Genomic DNA, 17,413 nt, shown 5'->3' with positions numbered 1-17,413 from the left:
AACCAACCACACTCAGATAAGGTCACAGAACATATAGATGACACAGTCAAAAGCCAGCCAAGTAATACCACAGTACACTCACTGTTTGTATGGAATGAAAACGAACAGCAGGAACTCCGTGTAAGCGTGCATCCAACTTGATTGAAGATCAGGAAAAACAGCCTCTAGGGAGGAAAGTGGAGCACAGCGCATGGACAAATAGCAGGAACCAGCACACCATAGGTTAAAAGAACTACTTTATTGAGTGACTAGGGGAGACACCATGAAAGGAGCAACCACCCACTCTGACGCGTTTCGGGCTAAGCCCTTTGTCAAAGAGACTCTTTGACAAAGGGCTTAGCCCGAAACGTGTCAGAGTGGGTGGTGGCTCCTTTCATGGTGTCTCCTCTTGTCGCTCAATAAAGTAGTTCTTTTAACCTATGGTGTGCTGGTTCCTGCTATTTGTCCCTGCGCTGTGCTCCACTTTCCTCCCCAGAGGCTGTTTTTTCCTGATCTTACAAACATCATAAGGCAAGGAGATTGAGATAACAAACTTCTACAAAGGTTATCCAAATGGATTTGCAAATTGAAAACATGAATCTGTTTGGTCTCAATGAAGGCTTTACGTTTATCCCAATTATCTAGAATTTCAGTGTATTGCTGCTACTATAATCCTAAACACATGGACTGTTCTGTATATACATTATCATTACTTGTGCCAAATATAGAAACACAGAGATATCCCCTTGATAATAAAAATAGCCAGGAGCAAATATCTCCTTCTGTATGTAATGAAAAAGAAATACCTTCTAATACTTCTTGTCATGTAACATACGAGGGCTTAATGGTTAACCCATTCATCTAGGAACCCAGTGTATTGCTATAACTTTATAACGATCATCCTAAACACATGGTCTATATATAGACTAATATTATTTGTATGTATGTGGGTACATCTTTATTTATATGGCGCCCACAGGTTTACTCCATGCTTTACAAAAGAGACAATAAAGTACAGGGAATTATATTTCAATAAGTGTAACAAAAAGTCAGACAACAGGCGGAGAACTGGAAAGCTTACCATCTAATATGTATTAAAACCACAGAAATATTACCTTGCTATAAATTTCTGCTAGGAACAAATGATATATGCAATAAAAAGTGAATATCTTCGAATACTTATTGTCATGATATATACATATATTGTTTTGTAGATTTATTTATATATATGTATTGTTTTAAAAAGATACTAACTTAGTTATGAACATCATCTTCCCCATATTAAAGGCCATTGATTTTATTCTATTGCCCCAAATACATCCTATTCTTGAATTGCATCAGATTGCTTATACCATTTACAACTCAGTATCTTGAAATCATTTGGCTCTTAATGAGTTAATTGATACAACAGCGTGGTTATCTTGACAACCGCTAGCTATATTTACAGGTACCAGAGAAGGCAATGTTTTATACCCCTAACGAAGCTCCGGGTGGAGTGAAATGTACGTTGGGTATTGTGTCATCATAGCAGCAATGTGTGGACAAGAAGTGGAGGGACATAGACCCAAAAGGTGGGGGTGTAAGAAAGGGAGGGGGAGGGGGAGAGGTGGGCTTGCAAGAGGGGAATGTGTAAGAGGTGAATATAGGGGTATAAGAGGGGGAGGTAGGGGTATAAGTGGGAGGATGTGGGTGTATAAAAGAGGGAGGGAGAGAGATGAGGGTGTAAGAGGGAGGTGTGTGTGTGCGCGTGTGTGCGTGTGTGCGTGTGCGCGCGCGCGCGTGCGTGTGCGTGTGTGTGTGCGCGCGTGTGGTAGGGGTGTAAGAGAGGGGGAAAGGTGGGTGAGAGAGGTTGGAGTATTAGAGGGAGGTGTGTGTGAGGTGGGGATTTATGGGGAAAGGGTGTGTGTAACTTGGAAGTGTAAGAGAAAGGGGTGTGTGTGACTTGGAAGTGTAAGAGAAAGGGGTGTGTGTGACTTGGAAGTGTAAGAGAAAGGGGTGTGTGTGACTTGGAAGTGTAAGAGAAAGGGGTGTGTGAGAGAGAGGGAGGTGATTAGTGTAAAATAGAGAGAGGGATTGAGACAAGTGATAATAAACATGGGGAGGGGGAGGATGAGCGAGGGGTGAGTGTGGGAGAGGTGTGGGTGAGAGAGGGGGAGAGGTGGGGGGGTGAGAAGTGAAGAGGTGGGGATGTAAGAGGGGGAGAGGTGGGGGCGTAAGAGGGGGAGAGGTGGGGGTGTAAGAGGGGAAGAGGTGGGGACATTAGAGGCTGAGAGGTGGGGGTGCCAGTGGGGGAGGAGGAGAGGCGGTGTGTGAGAGGGAGAGGTGGGGTTGTGATTAAGGGGCTAACCCCCCTCCCCCGCTACCCACCCGGGAGGCCTAACCACCCTCCCCAGAGGAACTACCCCCACCCTCTACCCATTGATTGGCACAGTGGTATATAATGCCCATACAATATGGGCATGATTAGCCACTATGGCAGTCAATGGGTAACCTAAAAAAAAATACACCGCGACGGGACTACATATCCCAGCAGCTCCAGGGGCTGCTCATCATATGGAGGAGCAGAGACAATAGGGCTCACGAATGCACAGCTGGAAAGATATAGATTATTGGCAGAAATGGAGGGACCAGCAGTCGGAGCAGGGACATCAAGGGGTGAGGATGTGTTCAGGATGCCAGTGGCCCCTGAACTAGGCCAGATATCCCCCATAAATCCCAGCTAGGCCCTGACTCACCTCAGATTGTGGCTGCTATAGGGAAGGACCCCCAGACAGGGACGCTCCCCTTAACACTTAGCGACAGTGTCAGAGTGCTGCATACGTGACCGGACGGCCACACAGTGCAGCCTGCGGTCTGAGACAGACCCCAGGCAACCAGAGACATTAAGGGACACACCCTCGCTGGAGCTCCCTCAAGAGGCAGACACCAACAGACAGGAGAGGATCCGGTAAACCGGGTTGTGGGACCACGTTGCGGTTTGGCGGATCCACCATACAAGTCAGCCTGATCAGGCCTAAGATCAGGAAGGTACCCAACATGCACCAACGGCCATACACAGTGGGTAGCGCTAATCTACACGCTTTGGGGTGGGCTTGGCTCTGTAGACACCGGGTGGTTAGGTGCCCAGGGCACCTCAGTACTTTGTGGGACATCACCGAGGTGTGAACAGTGTATTTGGTCCATTGCATTGTGGGAAGGTTGATTATTGTGTGTTATTATTAATGAGTGTGAGTAAATTGTCAAACTATACCTGTGTGGTGTGTATTACTAGTATTGTATTGGTTCCTGTGAGGGGTTATCCTGCTGCGCTAGGATTCCTCCCCGGTGGAGGTGCTGTAACCAGAGTGAACACGGTCACCCCAGGCTCCCAGTGGCGGAGGATCAGGCCTCCTGTACGCTAAACAGGTCCTCAACATGTGTAGTTCCCATAGTCACAGGGAAAGGGGGCTACACATATAATGCAGCTCAGAGCAGAAAATTGTGCAACAAATTTATGATTCACATTTCATAATCTGCCGCAGAATGATAAACAAGGAGATTTATGCCACATTAGCACCGGCTCATTTTGACGCAAAAGGGAGAACAAGAGGTGCACATTATTTAATGCATCGCTCTTCCACTGTTGTTTTTCCTATAGTAAGTAGAGTTAAGAGGAAAGTTAAATATTTATTGTAACCATGTCTTTATCAAAAGTGGGAAAACGAAAGATAGACCGAGAGGGTCGAATGTTTCAAGACAAATAGGAGAGAGCATATTTCTTTGTGGAAGTGAAGAATATTCCTACGGGTTTAATATGAAAACAAAGTGTGTCTGTATCAAAAGAATGCAACTTAAGACGCCATTATGAAACAAACCATAGTAAGAACTATGCCCGGTATACGGAAAAGATGCGTGATGAAAAACTTAATAAACTAAAAAAAGGACTGAAATTTCAACAGGGTTTGTTTTTCAATGAGAATAAAATAAGTGATGCTGCTATGAAATGCAATTGTGTATTAAGTGAAAAATTGCCAGGACACCAAAACCTTTTACAGATGGCGAATTTATAAAACAGTGTCTATTGAGTGCAGCAGAAATTATGTGTTCCGAATAGAAACAAGCATTTGCAAATATAAGTCCAACCGGAAATACTGTTGCTCAGCGTGTTGAAGATATGACTGAGAACTTACACGACAAGTTGCATGAAAAAATTCACTAATTTGTGTTGTTTTCTATTGCAGCTGATGATAGCACAGATATAAATAATACCGCCCAGTTAGTTATATTTATTCGTAGTGTCGATTAACTTTTGAGTCGTGGTGACCGAAGAACTTTTGGACATGGTGCCCATGACGGGCACAACATCAGGAAATGACTTATTTTTGTGTGTTGAGAAAAGACTAGAAAAGTTTAATGTAGACTTGTCAAAATTAGTAAGTGTGACTACAGATGGTGCTCCTGCAATGGACGGTGTTAACATTAGACTTGTTAAAAAACTTAAATCCAAGGTGGTAACGTTTTGCAAGGACACAGAACTAAAGTCCATTCACTGCATCGTCAGGAATCGCTTTGTGCTAAAAAGTTTATAATGGAACACGTCATGGGCGTAGTAATTAACACCGCGAACTGGATACGCTCCCGTGGCTTAAACCACAGAGAGTTCAATGCTTTGCCTGATTAACTGGATGCACAATGCGGTAGTCTGCTATACTACACGGAGGTTAAGTGACTTAGTCGTGGCGTGGTGCTGAATAGATTTGGAGTCAGGAAGGAATTCATTTTTACCCTTATGAGATATCATTAGATGATGTCACTGGGATTTTCAGTTTGCCTTCCTCTGGATCAATATACTGTAAGTACAAATATAGGATAAAGTATCGGTCGTCTAAATTTAGCATAGGTTGAACTTAATTGAAGTATGTCTTTTTTCAACCCCATCTACTATGTAATTATGTAACAATTAAATAAAACAAACATTAAAATACAATACAAAAAAAACCAGTAGCCAATACATCCATTAATTGCCACGTGATTATCTATGCCTTCAACAGGGGGGCACAAATAGGCAGATTGGCAATAAATGGGCACCCTAAAAAAATCACAATTAAACAAAATACAATCAACGTGTTTCTTACCCTTCCCAGGGATGAAGGCTCATCCTCCTAATCCAACTGTGGCACTAACAACTCTTGACCCATGAAGCGATGATCCTCAGCTTAAAGAACAGCATGATACGCAGAAGCCCCCGATCTTCAGTTGCTTGAAGAGGAGTCCCCGGTGAGTAGATCATCTTTCCTTTTCTTCTTAACTTCTTCTTTGTCTTCTTTCTCCTCCTGAACAGGTCCAGGAGGAGATGTTGTTACGCCATCTTCTTGCTGTCAAATGAGACGTGACAGGCCAGATATAGGGCCTGGGATGTCACATTTGACAGACCCATGGTACATCCACCAATCAGATTGATGGATGTACCATGTGTCCAGGCATCAGGTTTGGCAAGGAATGAATTCTCTACCAAACTTTATGGAATCACAATCGGATTAATGTGATGCCTTCCCTTTTTTTGGGTGATGTGATGTCACCTTAAAGGGAGGGAAGCGAAAGTACCTGATTTGATGGCTTCTCCCCCCCCCCCCCCCCCACCTTTAAGAATGTTAAGTATCCAGCAGGCATAGAATGTCAATACGCAGTAATTGAATGGAACGTATCTGCATTCCATTCAATTGTCAGATATCATGCATGTGCACAAATTCAGTGGAATGCGTATGCGTTCTGTACAGTATACATAGAGTGCGCATGCGTGGCGTTGTTATATGACACCGCAACACAGTGTTTAATTATTGCATTAAATTCTCAATTATCTTACTGGTGAAACTGTACAAGAGACAGTCAGGGTATGTTGGTGGAAGAAGGCCAATAAATAACATTGTCGATTAACACTAATAATTCCAATTTTTTTTCATTTAACGACCTGTAGTGATCTAGCCAAGAGACTCCAACTGGGACAGCCATGTCAGATATATTAGCATTTATTCATATACAGAAATCTGTGTCCATGCCAAGCACAACAACTACTGGAATCACAGCAACTCTGTCATTGCTGGAAGGGCTTGTAGCATATTGCTTAACAATGTGATATATGCACCTTGATTACAAAAGGAATTAACTCATGTAACTGATTCAGAGTAACTAAAGAGTCATTAGTCAATGGGGGTATAGAACAACATAGCAACTAGCTACTTTACTGCTTCAAGGTCACTATTCAGAATACATAGTTTATCCTTAGTAGTCTGCTGGTTGAAACTGGAAGTGACCCAGTGACCATAATATTTTATTTGAGAAAATAACTTATTCTTTTTTTAATACATAGTATACTACACAGAGCACATTTTCATAGAAGATACTACTCTGGCTCTCAAGATGGGCTTTGTTATGATATTTTTTAAGATAGCGTTACCCCTGGATTGCATCTTGAAAGTACTTGGTAGCAGTAATCGGTTTCTTAATCTGCATGGTTGTTTAATTGTGGATGTTTTAGATGAATTTTAGTTATTAGTTCATGACTGCCAGTACTGTAGACCAGGGGAGCACAAATTTTTCCTGCTGCGCCCCCCTGTCTTCCTTGTCCCGCTCTCGCGCCCCCCCCCCCTACCTGGTATCCGCGTCACGCCACATGACCCGCGGCGTCATTTGACACGTGTGACATCACATCACATGGCCCCGCAGTGTCATTTGACGCCACGTTGCCATGGAAGTGTTGCGGGGGCCTCATGCGATCCCCCAGCATTAAATTTAAATACCGTGTGGAAGAGCGCGGGGCCTCTGCAACCGCCCGCGCCCCCCAGCAAAATCTCCCGCCCCCCCCCCGGGGGGCGCTCCCCCAGTTTGCGCACCCCTGCTGTACACTGTAATGTACAGATGTTGCAGCCGTTTTTCGGAGCAGCTCTAACCAAAGAGCCGTAACATGTGCCAAAGCCATTCAGAACATTTCGTTATCCATGTTCTCCTAATGCGTTAGCAGGTGCAATAACAGCTGCTTCATCTCTATTAATTTGCAGTGTATTGTAATCCTTACAAGGGGCAACATTGTAAAATAGAGTAGTATGTCACAGGCTCTGCTGTTCATTGAAAGAACCAGTAGGTGGCGTGCTTTGTTTGTGTCCTGCTTTGTTTTAGCACCATAAATTATAAAAACAAATAAACACAATGCAAATTAATTATTGTGTTTCCGCAGGTTATTCTACATATAAATGATTTGTAAAAAATACAGCGACATTTATTTTTGCTTCATTTTTCTGGCATGCGTTTACATTAATCAACAGATATTTCATGCAGCAAATACATAGAGAATATTATTTGCCGGCTGAAGAGTTCGGTTCTTGCTTTAAATTAATTTGTTTTCAAATATTTTAATAATATAAAATGTTATGTTATTTTTTCAAAGTGATTCATAATGTATGCATCACGTAACAACCGATTTGGAGATGAAGTGTGTAGCGAAAACTGTGAGCTCTAGTTATAGTTGGTGATTAGTTCCCGATCATGAAATATAATGGCATTTTTTAGATACAAAATTAGATTACGTTTTCTGTTTCTTTTTCATAAAAGTAATATAAAAGACTATATTCATACAATGGAATTACAAAAAAAGATATGTCATTCATATGAAGGCATAAAGGACTATGGCCCTAATTCTGTAAACGGCAATGACTTCCACGGGGCCCGATTGATGCTATCACATCCCTCATAATAAGGGCCCTTGTTTCAGATGATGTAGTAGGTCCTAACAATCAGCAGGATATTACTGGGCTGTTGATTGACAATTCATTTTTCAAAATCATTCCACACACTGTTTTAACTCTACTATCTTTAAAATATTGATATAACATGATCATTTATTGCACACTGTATAATATATTTAAAAAAAAAAACATTTTTAGCATCATATCATACTTCATATACAATCTTGGCAGTGTATATAATGGTTTGGACATACTGTACAAGGCCAACCTGAAATAACGGGTACAAAATTAGCTAGTGGGCCAAAATATATTGATCCCAATAATATCTCAGTCTGGGAAAAGAGAATAGAAAAAACGGGGTCAGGGATAATAATGGGAGGCTTAAAAAACAGGCACACGGATAATTACACATAACATATATAAGCTTAATACTGTACTTAAGATAGAGTAAGAAACAATACAAAAATAGTAATAAAAGTGGGTAGTAGCAAGGATTCTTGACTCAAACAACTATAGAGACCAAACAAAGTCCATTAAAATTCCAGAGAAGGCAGCTCTTGTCCTTGTCACTATTAAACTAATTACCTAAAAAAACATGCAATTGCCTCCAATGGTGTAGATGTAACCATTTTATTTCATCGTAAATAAATAGTAAATTCACTCACAAAATATAACTTGACATTGTTGCATCAAAAGTTCTTGCTCGTACTGCAGCAGCTACCTCCCTTACTGTCCTACGATGGCAGGCTACAGACACTCTGCATTCCGCCGCCTCCTTACGCAGTTCCGTAGATAGTAGAGTCAGGCACGGTAACTGGGAAGTATGCTAATTGGAATATGCAAAGTCAGCAAATTATTAAAAGGAGCATATTTTCCAGGTATCTCAGGTGTGTTCATTTTTGTTGATATGTCTCTCTCTCTCTCTTTCGTGTGTAATGCCCCCTTTAGGTAAGACAACGCTTAACGCCATGCAAGGTTGTGCTAACATCATATGACGTTAAGAATATGCTAATGAATGAGATAACTTCAGCATCAAAACTAAGTTCTCAACTCAGAAGATTCTGCAATCAACAGAGGATTGAGGGCCTCAAGCAAGTTGAGGATCACTTCTCGTCCGTGCTGGATGCTTGTGGAATACAAACAGGTCATCAAGCCTTAAATGATTTCATTTTTTTGGTGGGGTTTACCCTTAGCTTATCAGGTCTTGGGTTCAACTCCTTATACATGTAGCCCTTGTTCCACCCACCCCCCCCTAAATTAGATAGGGGTGGGTATGCCATTATCTGCTACTCTAGGTGCTGGTGCAAACCTGTAGGTAACAGGAGGGCTGAGCGCTCCACGGTGGTGTGGGGAGAAACAGGACAGGAGGGACGGTTCACCTTGGTCTCAGTTGGTGCAGCGCCTCCAGCCAGCAGGGATCCTCTGGGGATGTTCAGGGGATGGGCCCCTACTGATGTTCCTCCATACACAGAGACAGTAACAGACAGTCTGGGTCTTTTCTGGGTGGTTTATTGCAAGCATATACACAGGACATAACACAATCTCTCTTCTGCTACTGCATGTTCACCTCTCATGATTCTCCTGGTCAGAGACCTGACTCAGGCATAATTCTCTCCCCTCCCATCCCTTATGAGTGGGAGGGAGAGGCTCCCTCTTCTTCTCCTCTTACTCCATTCCAGGGAGTCACTGAACTGAATAGAACAGCCAGAATTTGGGAGGATGTCAGGATTTATCATCTTTGGGAGTGTCTCTAACTCTGACTCATGCAAGCCAGAGCCGGATACTGATAGGCCCCCACACAAACAGGGTGTGTTCCAACCAGTATCCACCCCTCAGATTGACATCCTCAGAAGTTGCTAGGCCCACCCTTGAATACTGATACATCATTCAAGGCTGTAATACACACACAGGCCTAAGGAAGGAAGTAACCTTTCCACTGCCTGCACTAACAGGACTGACAGTGGAAAGGCCCAGGGAAAAGAAGAAGCTGCCGGAAAGGCTAGGCTATATACACATAGGGGAACAGAGAGGGGTGGGTGAAGATGTAATATCTAGATAGATTATATGTATATATACAAATTATATATAAACACATAGAGGGTCTCCTCACCATGCGTCCCTATCACTGTTCCTGTCCACTAAGCCAGCGTGGACAGGGTTAATTTCATCAAGAAAGGACAGACCCAGCTTGAAAATCCTGGAGATCATCAACTTCTCCTCTCCCCGCCCAGCCCCCCCCCTCCCCCTCCCCAGCCACCAAATATGATGTTGGAAATGCAACAAGGAGCTTCTTAACCACTGTCCATAGTGCAGGATAGCAATCAGAAATGTCCTTCTGTAACCAAAACTTTGGCTTCAGCTCAATGTCATTTTGTAGCTCAATTAGTTCTTCCTCCACTACTTCAACTTCCTCAGTATCTGAAAATTGATTTATCACCCTGTCTGGAATTTCCATCAAAAGAAGATCCTCAAATCGCTCAGACATATCTTCATGCAGCATATTCAAATGGTCACAAAAAACTTGCAGATCATCATCTTGTATCCCACCTTTCTCTTCTCGCTCAGACAGGCTCGGAAATTGGTACAGCTCGCGACTGCCTATATTGTGCATCAATAGAGTTCACTTTGAAATAAACGTAGATACGACAGATTTGGCCTTAATAAGATTGACCTAATTTCCTTGCAACTACAAATTAATTTCATACAACTTTGAAAATAGTTCTGATAAATAAGCAATGTCATGCCTGATCTCTTTAGGTTCATCACCGAGCAAAGCATTCGTGCCTTAAAAAAAACTCCACAGCAGTGTCAAAAAGGTCGTAAATGCGTCTCACACAGTTGCCTTTTGTTAACCAAGTATGAAGCAGCAAAAATCTTCAACATTCTCAACACAGAGCTCCCGGAATAGTCGATCATTGAGAGCATGGGCTTTAATTGTATTCACTGCAGTAATGACAATGTGTAATGACTTGTGCAGGCGATCACTGAGGTTTTTTGCAACCAGATGTTGGCAATGAATGACACAGTGAATGGTAAAGATATTTGGCACTGCTTTTTCCAAGTAAGTAACACACCCAACGTAGCAACCAGCCATTGACGGTGCTCCATCAGTTGCACAAGCAAGTATGTTAGTAAGCGGATTTTCCTTTTCTTTAAAGAACTACTCTGGTGACGTGTTTGCTAAAAATTCCGATAGTTTCCACCAGATTTCAGCACCATGTAGAGGTAGAAACGTGAAGCGAGGAAGGTGTTTCGTTATAGGCTCTAGCCTGGTCAGTCGTAAATAAGCAAACAACGCACTCGGAGGGGCTCACCTCCAGCACCTCCCTGCCACCCCTTTACCTCTTAGGGCCCCCTAGGTAATCCCACCACCCCCAGGGGACGGTACTGTCCCTTTGGGAACCACTGGTTTAGCTGATTAGTACTGGGGATTTATGTCTCACTTTTCCAAAACAAAGCTTACCTAAACAGCCTCACCAAAAAAGTTGCACCAAACAAGGTTATGTAGACCAGGTAGTCTCAAATGACTACCTAGGACATCAAACCATTTCTGTTGTGTAGAAGCATTGCATTTATAAGGGCATTCATTTTATAGACTGATGCCTTAGTGGTAGATTTATGAGTGATCTTGTCAAAAGATTTTGACAGGGAAGATTACTTCCTCTACATGTGTTCTCTAGATCTGTCATTTGTAGCCTTAAATCTGAACAAGAAATGTACTTATAGATTAATTTAATGTTTCCAGTATAAAAAGAAACAAATGATAAACTGGAGTATTATTTTGTATTGGAACAGTACTTTCATATATCACCCAGATGTACCCCTTAGGCCGCGCGTATAGTGCCCGCGACGGCGACGCGTGACGTCACAGGCGACCAGGCCATTGATTGGTTCAGGGGCTGTCACATGAGGCGACAGCCCTTGAAAAATCAAATATTGCCGGCTTCAAAAAATCGCGTCGCCCTGTCGCTTTGTCGCCCTCGCGCTTACTAAAAGCGCATGCGGCGGCAACAATGCATTGGTTTTCGGTCGACGACGCGTCGCCGGCACTATAAGCGCAGCCTTACATGCCAGAGGGACCAGCAACAGACTGCAATGTGGAAATTACAAATGCTCCTAGTCTGCTCTTTTGGCAAGAAACACCATACCTACCAAGTAACTCATAAGCATCAGTATGATCCGGTTTTAGATTTGTGTAACCATTTGGTAGCACAGAGAAATATCTATTAAAAAAAACAGCCCAAATCTCAAACATTATTGACCAGAAGTCAGTTTGCAATATAAATATTTTTTTATAATTAGCACAGTTTACAAAATAACATGAATCTATTACAATGCGTACAATTAATACTTCAACATGCTTTTCAACTGACTTCACATACTGTGTTACTTAGGAAAGGAAGGATGTGTCTGACACATGTAGCTGTTACGCCCAACCCCCATATACTAAAAAAAAGAATAACCTAATGCAATATTTTGTGACTGGCTATTACTCTTATTTGTGTTTCTATTTCTATTTAATCAATCCATAAAAAAACAGCAATTAAAATTACCACTCTTTAGCATTATTCACCGGAAACCTCTGACAAACGAATGACTCATCCATCCTTTTCCTTTATGGAACGCTCATTTAGCTGTTTCCCCCGATCATACAGTACATGGCTTTAAAGGGTGTAACCAGACACAGTAAATGTTCTGTGAGTAATAAAAAAGTGACAAAACATTTCACTGTGTGCCTCATAAATGGGTATATTGAATACTAAGGGTGTATTTATCAGTTCAAATAACTGTTCAAATATTAATACAGTTTACCAATGTTATCTTGAAAACACTACACTCGGGTATTTTTTTACTCCGATTGCTGTCTGTATTATTGCACCTGAGCAAATTTGAACGGAAATATAAATCACGTGCTTCTTCTGTATCCTCAGGTAGGGTTAAGAGAACAAAGATTCTTTGAAAAACATTGGGGCACTTTTTTTTCTGAAATGTGGACATATTTAGGGAATGGTTTAGCAATATCTATTGAAAAAATATGTACATTTTCCTTCACAAACTGTTAGTTGAACATCATGTGTACTATGGTTATACAGTAGATACCCATATACCTTCTAGGAATCAGTATCATGACAGAGGTGACGCCTAACTTGCCATGATTGGTTAGGAATAATGGGAAGTAATTCAATTAATCCAATTGGATAAATTAAATAAGGGGTTGAGCTAAAATTACATTTAGGTCAGGAGGAGAACCGTTAGAGCAACCATTTTTGGAGAAATATTTCGAAGAGAAGTTTCCCTGAGTTTAGTAGTATAGGTTTATATATCTATAATATATATATCGCTATTAAAATATAAAAAATCGTGGAAATAAGAAGATATCTTCTGTTGAGGAGGAGGTGGTAGTTCTTAGCAGTATGGGTGCTGTTTGAAATGGACATTTTATGAAAAGGGCTGAGGGAACAGGCAGACAAGGATGGTGGTGCTTGGCTACCTGGTGTGCTGTCACTGGGGACAGAAGAAGAAGGAGGAAAAGGTGTGGAAGTCGAACCCCAGTTTAGAGGTGGGACCAGCGAGAAGATGCATATCGGAGGAATGACAGGGAGGAGAAGTACCTGAGGTGGGAGCCGCGGGCAGCAATGGGTCATTGCAGAATTGGAGCACATGTTGGGACAGCGAGGAGGTCAGCAGCAGGCGGGAAAAGTCAAAAGATGGGGCGTAACTATACATTACTGCTAAATCCTGCAATGCACTGGGGCCGAAGAATGGGGTGGGGGCCCTGGCTGACTGGTGGTGGAAGTTGAGCCTGGCAAAAAGGTCGGGTTCAACCTCTGTGTCTGGCTGCCGGGGCCTCTGTTTGTTGCAGGGCCCTCACAACAAGCCCCTACCCCCTGCCAGTGTATCCGTTTCCCTCCCTCTGCCCTAGAAGTGGTGCCCACCCAGAAGTCGGGCTCAACTTCCACATCCATCCACATTGGCTTGAGTAAAGCGGCTTGAGTGTGAGAGGGAGGTGGAATTGAGTGTGAATGGAAGGGGGAATAGAGTGTGAAAGGGAGGAGAGTGAGAGTTAGAGAGTAAGGGTACAGAGAGAGTTAGAGAGGAGGAAGGGAGAGTGAGAGAGTAAGAGATGAGGTGGGAAGAGTTAGTTTAGAGAGGGAGAGTGAGAGAGTTAGAGAGGAGAGGGAAGAGTAGGAGCGTTAGAGAGGGGAAGGTTGAGTTAGAGAGGAGGGGGAGAGTGAGAGTGTTAGAGATAAGGGGGAAGAGTGAGTTAGAGAGGGAGAGTGAAAAGTTAGAGAGGAGGGGGAAGAGTGGGAGAGTTAGAGAGGAGGGGGAAGAGTGAGAGAGTTAGAGAGAAGAAGGTATAGTAACAGAGTTAAAGAGAGGGGGATAGAGTTACAGATTTACAGAGGTGGGGAGAGTTAGACAAGAAGATTGGAGTTAGCGTGGAGGGGGAGAGAGTTAGGCAGGGGGGAGGAAGAGTGGCAAATTAAATATGTTGCAGGGAGCCCAAAAATTTTAGTTACACTACTGGCCAAAAGCGAGTGGCAGGACTACTACGGTCCAGCCCAAAAGAGGGAAGAGGATCGGGTGAGAAGAGCGAGGGATGCGTGGCAAGTTTTTCGCAGACCCACCCAATGTATGTATGTACGTATGTCTTTATTTATATAGCGCCATTATCGTACATAGTGCTTCACAGCAGCAATACACGTGACAATCATATAAATAACAAATAATACAAATAACACATAATGGGAAGAAGTGCTTCAGACATAAAAGTAACATTTACGAAACAGGGTCTCTGCTCCTAAGAGCTTACAATCTAATTGGTTGGTAGGAAGAACGTACTGTGACAGTAGGAGGGTGTTCTGGTAAGTGTGTCTGCAAGGGGCCAAGGTTAATGTATGAGGTGTAAAGTATCAGCTACAGAGCTACGCATATGTTTTGTTGAGTAGGTTTGTTTTAAGGTGCGTTTTAAAGGTGGGTCTTAAAGATGGATAGAGAGGTGCTGGTCGGATATTGAAGGGAAGGGAGGAGTGTGGCTGGTCAGAGAACGGCTGGGGTAAGAGGAGGGCTTTGCCCCTGGTGTCTCCCCCAGTTCCCCTAAGGTTTCCCCTGGGGCTGTGGCTGATCCACAAAGGGGGAGGGGGGATCTGGGCCCGGGTGCTTACACCCACGGTAGCGTGGGCTCATGCTCTGGGGGGTTTTCAGGTTAAGCGGGGGTCATGGGGAGCAGACTGTGACATCACAGCTGAAAGCCAATTGAGCAAGAATAATTGATCAGAAATCCAACCAGTGGCAGTGGTGTCCCTGGATGATATGATGCAGATTGTCCGGTGGATCTCAAAAGCAGAGATACAGACCTATTGTGCAGATCAATTTAAAAGACACTTATCACACACAAAACTCACAAATGGAGGCTTACATTGTGGAAGTGAACCAAAGGCATGGTATATCAAAAGGTGTTTGTGTGGTAAGTCGCGATCTCACCGCTTCACTGTCCAAGCCTCCGGTCACGTGCGCCACCGCCGTGAACCTCCGACGTCAATTCCGGTCACGTGAACTTGCCCGTCCTAAGGGAGCCGTTAATCTCATACAGCGAAACGCGTAGAGTTTGACTTATGGCGTGATCTGGAGAGAGAGACATCCCCTGCATTCCCGGACGGGCAAGTTCATGTGACCGGAAGTAACGTCGGAGGTTCGCGGCGGTTACGCACGTGACCAGAGGCTTGGACGGTGAAGCGATGAGATCGCGACTCACCACACAGAAACACAATTTGAGATTTGATACCCTCTCGCTTCTGGGAGGAAGACGAGGGGCCGCCGTCACCGTGATTGAGCCGGGCCTGCAAGTGGTGGTCGATCTAGGAAAGAAGGAAAGGGACTGGTCGCGACAGCACTATCGCGCTAGCGAGGCAGAGGAGACTATACAGACTGAGAGAGAGGACTCTGCTATCTGCAGAAGTGGAGGAAAAATTCAGAGATAACATCACAGTTATACATAGATCCGAAACACAACCAACTATAGAACTTGTAAGTGGCTTACATTTACCTAGTGGACGTTTGGTCATTTATTACTCATAATACACCTCTGTGTCTTCTGTTTCTTCCATGTCTGGAATCATCACCTGAGTCTACGTGCCGGAGAACATCATCTTTTTCTGCAACTTGTTTTCGGAGGGACGTGGAACTCTCTCTCTCTTTGGACTCTGGCAGCTGGCCTTAAGTATTTCCCTATATACAGGATATTTAACTACATTGAGAGCCATTGATGTCTTCATCTTTTGCAGGAGTTAACACTTTAGTCACTTTAAATTTATTTATAACACTCCACATTAATTAGGTTTGGTGGTTAGCGCTGCTTTCTTTTCCTTTGAGCAGTGTCAAATGAGGCTTCGACATCACACAGCGTCTCGTTGCCATAGCAACGCAGCACAAATTACATCATGCTGTCTCGTTGCCGTGGCAATCAGATGCCGTGTGACGTCACGTTGGTGAGGTCCGCATCGTCATTTGACGCTGCAATTTCGAAGAAGACGGAGTGCGGCAGCACGAAGGAGGCGGCACCAGGTAAGTGCCATGGGCGGCAGATCTGTAAATCCGCCGCTGAGGACACCCCAACATTGTTCTGCTATATGGATATAATCTGAGGTGCTTATAAGGTTTATGGCAGTATGTCATGGTGGAAATATGACAGTTTCGTCAGAAGAGGGCAGTGAAGAAACATATAAATTGGGACGTTAAAGTAATTGATTTATTGTTGAAGTTGATGATACCAAATAGGCCTTCACCCTGTCCAGTAGTTGCCAGCATCTGGGGACAGGGGGAGTCAGCAGGGTGAAGAACATGAGTATGCTGGTTGTTTAATAAGGGCCACTGTAAGTGGTACAGCCCATGCAAATCCAGACATGAATGTTCATATTGTGGAGGAGCTCATTGTGCAATGGTTGGCTACTCAGCATGGATTACCTTGACTCAGGGGTCTGGACGATGAGGTAGCAAGGATGGGCGCCAGGAACTTTAGTAGTAGAACTGTCTTTTATTCGTGTCCCCTAACACAGAGACTGCTCATACAACGTTGTACTGTGTTTTATAGCAGACATACATGAATACGGTGCTTCCATTAGTGCCCTCTTAACACTAAAATGGAGGTATGTTGACTTAGTTGCTCTAATTAAGTGTGGGACCCAGACCCCCTTTGTTGCTTTGGGATGACCATCGGTATTACCCCGGGTACACTAGGCCTATGCATCCTGGCTGGTTATTCTCAAGAAACTCAATATCTTTGGCCTGTTTGAGAACTGCCACTTCTATACAGGCTGATGCGAATATTAGTGCAGATCCACGGATAGCATTGATCCGCTGATACCCGGGAGCCCTCTTTTCTGAGGCCCTCTGTGGCATGTCGTTTTCCTATCTCTTAGTCATTCAGGGATCCATAAGCCTTCTTCTTGAATCCTAACATAGAGGGGTACTGTCCCTGCCTACAACATTATTTGTCTGTGCTATTACTTTATGAACATCCCTATCTAAGCACCTCAAGTCCTCTGGAAACCTGCCTTCTAGATCCTTCCCCCTCTCTTATATATTTTCTTACATCAGTATCCCCATGGTAATACAGGGTGGGGCCCAGTACACACTATCCCGCTATTAACTCTTACACAGAAACGTGGTAACCACCACATAGAGGGGGATTACGAGATATATATATATATGTTTAA

General features: G+C 43.5%; 1 pseudogene; it reads right to left on the bottom strand.

Annotated features, from left to right (window-relative positions):
- Positions 1-5,210: 5,210 nt before the first annotated feature.
- Positions 5,211-10,791, bottom strand: LOC142492260 (zinc finger MYM-type protein 6-like; annotated as a pseudogene).
- Between the last annotated feature and the right edge of the window lie 6,622 nt (positions 10,792-17,413).

This window comes from Ascaphus truei, chromosome 4, assembly GCF_040206685.1.
Source record: "Ascaphus truei isolate aAscTru1 chromosome 4, aAscTru1.hap1, whole genome shotgun sequence".
Lineage (NCBI taxonomy): Eukaryota > Metazoa > Chordata > Amphibia > Anura > Ascaphidae > Ascaphus > Ascaphus truei.
The sequence above is the reverse complement of the archived record's forward strand: the minus strand, read 5'-3'. Positions and strand labels throughout refer to the sequence as shown.